Below are 5,551 nucleotides of genomic sequence, written 5' to 3' on the forward strand. Positions count from 1 at the left end.
AGCTTAACAGCTCTACAGGAATCTAGGTAACAGATGGATGTTATAAGAGCTGTCAATCTCTCGCATGAATGCACAAATTGGTGATACATGCATTAAACATCACATCAGTATATTTCCTTTTGGTTTGCTGTTCCACACTGAATAATTAATGAAAATAACAGAACATGTGTAACTACCTAGTTACAACAAGTCTCTTTTTCACCCGACTTGTCTGTTTAGAGCAATCCAAATTTCCTCCTCTCTGCGCTTAACTGCACACACATATAAAATCCTAACCTGGCCCGTCCTAAGCGAGCTGGTTTAAATAACCTCTGTCTCCATGCCCAGTAAGATCAATGGTGTCAGTGTGAGAGGGAGAGGTGTGTAATCTTGAATCGGAGAGACCAGCTTTCCAGAGTCCTCTCGCCAACTGAAGCCAGGGCCAGAGCTGCATGAGTCATTAGTTGCTTTGAATGTGATCAGTCACCACACAGGCACACCGAACACAATGGGTGTCTGAATGTGTGTGAGAGTGTGAGAGAGAGAGTGTGCACAATGCATGAAGGGAGCAGGAAGTGAATACCTGATTCAGCTCAGCTCTCTTCTTATAAAGTTCCTTTTTTAAGCAATTAATGTTCATACACTCTGGTTTAATTTCTCAATGGTAACAAATCTCCACTGCACCATACTACCTACCACTGTGTTTTCTTCTGTCTTTACAATCCGTTAAAGAAAATTGCGTCTGTGTTCGCGCACAGAAGTTACAATTTTGGCCACTAATCTATTAAAAATGCAACATTTTTACAAACAGCAAATTAAGAAGAATCATGGAGCTTCCACCGTAGCTTCTCTGAAGAGCTTTCATCATGGCAGTGCAGTATTGTCACGACAGTGATAAAATGACCTTCCTTTCATTCTTCCTCCTTCATGTGCTTCCTCTCCCAGCTCACCACTTTGTCTGTCACTCATCCAGAGCTGTTATTCTGCTGTACACGCCGCCGCTCTCTGGAGGTAATAGTTTTGTGAGACATGATTAAAGAAAAAGGGAAGGAGAGAAATCACCTTCTCCTGTCTGGTCCCAGGAGGGGGATACAAGACTGACAGTTTGACTCCTTACTGTAGAACTGCCTCTGCTTCCATCCCGAAGTCTACAGATTTAGTCTTCAGCCTCTCCTCTTGAGCTAGCATACGTTATATTTTTAGACACTAATTCTGCTGCTTCTTCTTGTCATCATGCCGTTGCCCAAGAAAAGAACTTCCTGTAAAAATACAAAAGAAACTCTTGGATTTTTCCTGTCTGAAATTCATTTCCCCAAAGGGGAAAGAAGAGCGAGTTTTTTTTCTGTTGGGTAGAGAACAATATTCTTTCAAATGCCAGGCAGAAAGAAAAAAAACATTATTATTGGTTTATTTAATATAAAAATAAATAAATATATATATATATAGCATATAAACAGGAGCTCAAGAGTTGTACTTATTTACTCCTTTAACAAGTTGAGTAGGAAGAGTTACTTCCAAAGCTAACATTTAAAGCTATTAGCAAATCAAGTTTTTTGGTTTTGGTTACAAGTTATTTAATAAAAAGGTCAGTTCAGGATTGGCAGCTGTGTGGAAACCACATCCTGCTACATCAGAGTTGAGGCTAACGTTGGTGGCTCTGTCTTGCTTCTGTATGTGGTTTGGGGATGTTTAAACTCCAGCAACATTTCTCAAACTTGTTGATTCGTCCTCATTCTCAAATCCTCTCTGCTTAAGTGAAAAATATTGTTTGGAAATAAACAATAAAACCTAGCCCTGGTATGTTTTATTGTTTATTTATAATTTTATTTTCTAAAATCTAAGATCACATTTTAATGCTGACTTTCTACCAGGAACATGTAGCTTTCTCATGCTAAATGACTCCATTTAGTAGCCCAATGTGTAATTACTGTAGCTATTAAATATATAGGACCCTTCTTGTTGAGTTTCTACTGGAAACATTAAAAAGTCAGATGGAGAACTCAAGGAGTTAGTGTTAATTAGCTAGCCAGCTATAAAGTTAGCTTATTGAATTTGCCAGATAAATTGACAGTCGCCTGTTAAAAGTGAGAGGTACTTCAATCTACTTCCGTCTGAAAACCAGCACCCATTGTTTCCAAAAATGATTTGGAAATCTGCCACTGTTATCTTTGCAAACTGCATTATGTGGGTTAATTCACAAACTATAATACATTTAGTTTATTTGTTGTCTTGACTTAAACAGAGATACCAGCTGCCAGTGTGTGCTTGTGTGTAATGCGTGAAACCGGCATGTTTGTGTACATACTTTGTGCACATGAACTCAGGAGGTGAGTTTCAGTGACCTACCTGCATTGCTTTAGTTTGATGTGGGGCTTTTCGTAGATGTACAATTACAGTGTTGTTTGTGTGTGTGTGTGTGTGTGTGTGTGTGTGTGTGTGATGAATCAACCTGGCCTGATTAAGTAAACCTTTACAGTCTGTGAACACACACACACACACACACTTTAATGTAGCATGATGGAAGCATTGTAAGAATAATGCTGTGCTTACGAACACGATTTATCAGCTGACATGACGTGTTCCACACTTTTCATGTTTTTTTGTTTAAGCTATTTTCCCACCAGCTGCAGAACCGAAGGAGATTTGGGTCGAGGGGCCCGTCTTGCCTGCGTCACGACGAACATGAGGCCAGTTGGTCTCCTGCTTCAACAGATTGACAGCTTAGCGCTGAGCCGTAATGTGGGACTGCCAGCCTCGTCTGTTAGCTCTCTTTGGATCTCTGTCACTCCGCTCGTCGTCTCTTACAATGAGCTGAGAATGCGTCCTATTCAGACAGCATCGTGGAAATGTGTCGGGTGGACATCCACATTGAAGTTCACTGAAGCATTTTAGAGACTTCTGGATCTTTTCTCCTCAAGACACAGCTGTGCCTGTGAAAGTGAAGAGTGGCTTTTTAGAGGGAGGCGTTCACGACATCTGATGTCTCCTCCTTAACAAAAGGTGGTACTGGTTAGTATGCGGCCGGTGTGATTGGCTGGCCAGTGCACTGTATGTTGTAAATCCCTTCTGGTAAAACTTTGAAAGGCGGCTATCTATAGAGCACACACAGCGTTATATGTTGTATAGCATCCATAGAGATGTCCATAGGCTGAACTCTGTATTCTGTTGCTTCTGGGGCCCTGCCAGTCCCTGGCCCTCCAATACAACGCTCTCTAACGCTCTCTCTTACAAGACTGGGCAAACTCCTCAGTGTCATGACCCTCTCCAAGCCTTTAGAAATCTTTTGTCACCCACCCAGCTAGCTCCACCAATGGTTCAGGCCTTCAACATGCAGAGAGTCCAACAGCTCAACCCCAATCTGTCACAGCCCATCACAGGGTCCTAACCCACCTTCAGAGATTGGATGCCTCAAAGTGTGTGGCACAGTGGGGTCCCACCCGCACCAGCATCCCCCCTTTTCCAAGAGTCCAGACACCAACTTGATTGCCCACCATTTAAAAATCACTCAACAAATTGTTGTTTAATGGCAGTATAGTTTGGCAGGCGTCACATGGCGCTTTACTTCTCTAAGAGGAATGTTTTGCTTTGCCTCACATGCTCCAGTTTTATACGGTTGAAGGTTTTACGGAGCTTTCACATGGTCAGAGAAGAGAGCGACCATTATTCCTGTAATTTATAAGGGGTTGAACTGGTGTTGCGTAATCTTCTCTCTGAGCATCAGAGATGCTGGTGACACGAGTTGCTGTTACCTTGGTGAATGCAAAGAGGTCTTTTGCTTTCCAGGATAAATTAATACTTAAATCTAGACAGTCCAAACATGTTGGATTCATTTCTGCTCCAGCTACTTAAAATTCTTCATATGGTCTATTGCAAGCCTCTGTTGATGATGCCTTTGTGGTCAGGAAGGTATAAAGAACCAATATTTTGTAAATACATCATTTGGATTTATTTGTGTTGCTTAGCTCCCCTTAATCAGCATTATAATACAAAGCTTGTTTTCTTCAAACAACTCTCTTCTTCATTTAATACCAGTACGGGGCAATAAAGCTCTGTCTCAGGCGTCTCTCCATTGAGCTGAGAAGCTTTGGGCCCTGAGCCAAATCCTCTGGCAATGTCAACAGCTCATTTCTGATGTGCAGTAGGAATGCACCAGAATCACTTTTTTCACTGTGGTGTGCTCAAACTTAATCCATTTTTTTACTTCAAGAGTGGTTCTCTTAAGAATCATGATTCTGCATTTGATGTATCACTCTGTGATCAGACTTAACACCGTCTGATGGCCAGTTTCCACCAGGTATAAGACCAGTACTGGATGACAATGTTGTATTAGTTAAATAGACAGTGGTAGCTCAGGCAGAGAGGGTGAAAAATGTAAATATGTGTGGACAAAGACACTGTCTAAATGGAAAGCACTAAATACAAGTCCGTCAACTGGCCTCTAAGTGCCCTTAAATATGCAATATTGTTTATTTCTTTTTTACATTATAACACCAATAAATACAATGGACATGATACATTATCCGTCCCTGTCTGTGATACAGTGTGCATGCTACTGAATCACCTCATTTGCCTGAGATCGGCTTTTCAAGGATTCAATGTTCAAGGCAATGTTGGGGTACTTTATTTTATAGGTGTGGCCACAGTGCAATGACTCCCAATAGATAGGATGAAAACAAAATAAAGTACAAGTAATCTGCTCATTCAAAAACCTTGTGAAGGTCAGCATTCGTTTTTGTGTATGTAAGATGTCATGCTGCTGCTTTACCACCTGTAAAAGTCGCTTTCATAGTGGACGGTCAGCTCTTCAAGATGAGTGGCATGTATTTGTGCGTGTATGTGAACATCACCAACAGAGTTAGAAGAAGGCAGTACTTTGGTTTTGAGTTGGTCTCATTGGTTTCGAAAAGGTTTTTGTAAACCAAGCTGGGGAGCTTTGTACCGGCAAGCTGCCCTTCATCTGCTTAAACACGAAAATCACCAAACTGTTTTCACCTGACAGAATATGGACTGTATTTATATCACACTTTTACCCAAAGCAGTTTACAATTTCTCTCACATTCACCCACACACACACACACACACACATATACACGACATTTAGACAGAAAATACCACATAGATCTAATTCAGTACAGAAGGTTCTGTACATGACTGTAGGTCCGATGTTGGGAATTATTGACCAAAATATTTTTGATGTTTTTTGGTACGATCATGCAGCTTTATGGCAGTAAAACAGACTTCATGTTATGCTAATCTACATTATGTTGAGCTGTTTTATTCACATGGCAGACTCACATCATTCTTTCTTACTGTTTGTAAACAAACACACATTGTATGCATGTTGATGCTGAGGGTGACAGCACTGGACACAGATGCATGCACAGATGAATTATCTTATTGTATGACTATGGATGAAGAAATACCTTTTTGATGATAATATGCTTACATTAAGGAAGATGGAGATTCTTACAACTCAAATAGCTGCAGCTAAACTGAAAGATAAACAAATATTTGCAGTACATAAACCTTTACATTTCTACCCTGTCTCGCTCTCTCTCTCTGCAGGTCCAGG

Source organism: Anarhichas minor, unplaced genomic scaffold, assembly GCF_050575085.1.
Source record: "Anarhichas minor isolate MPS153535 unplaced genomic scaffold, ASM5057508v1 ptg000024l, whole genome shotgun sequence".
In the NCBI taxonomy this organism is placed as follows: Eukaryota; Metazoa; Chordata; class Actinopteri; order Perciformes; family Anarhichadidae; genus Anarhichas; species Anarhichas minor.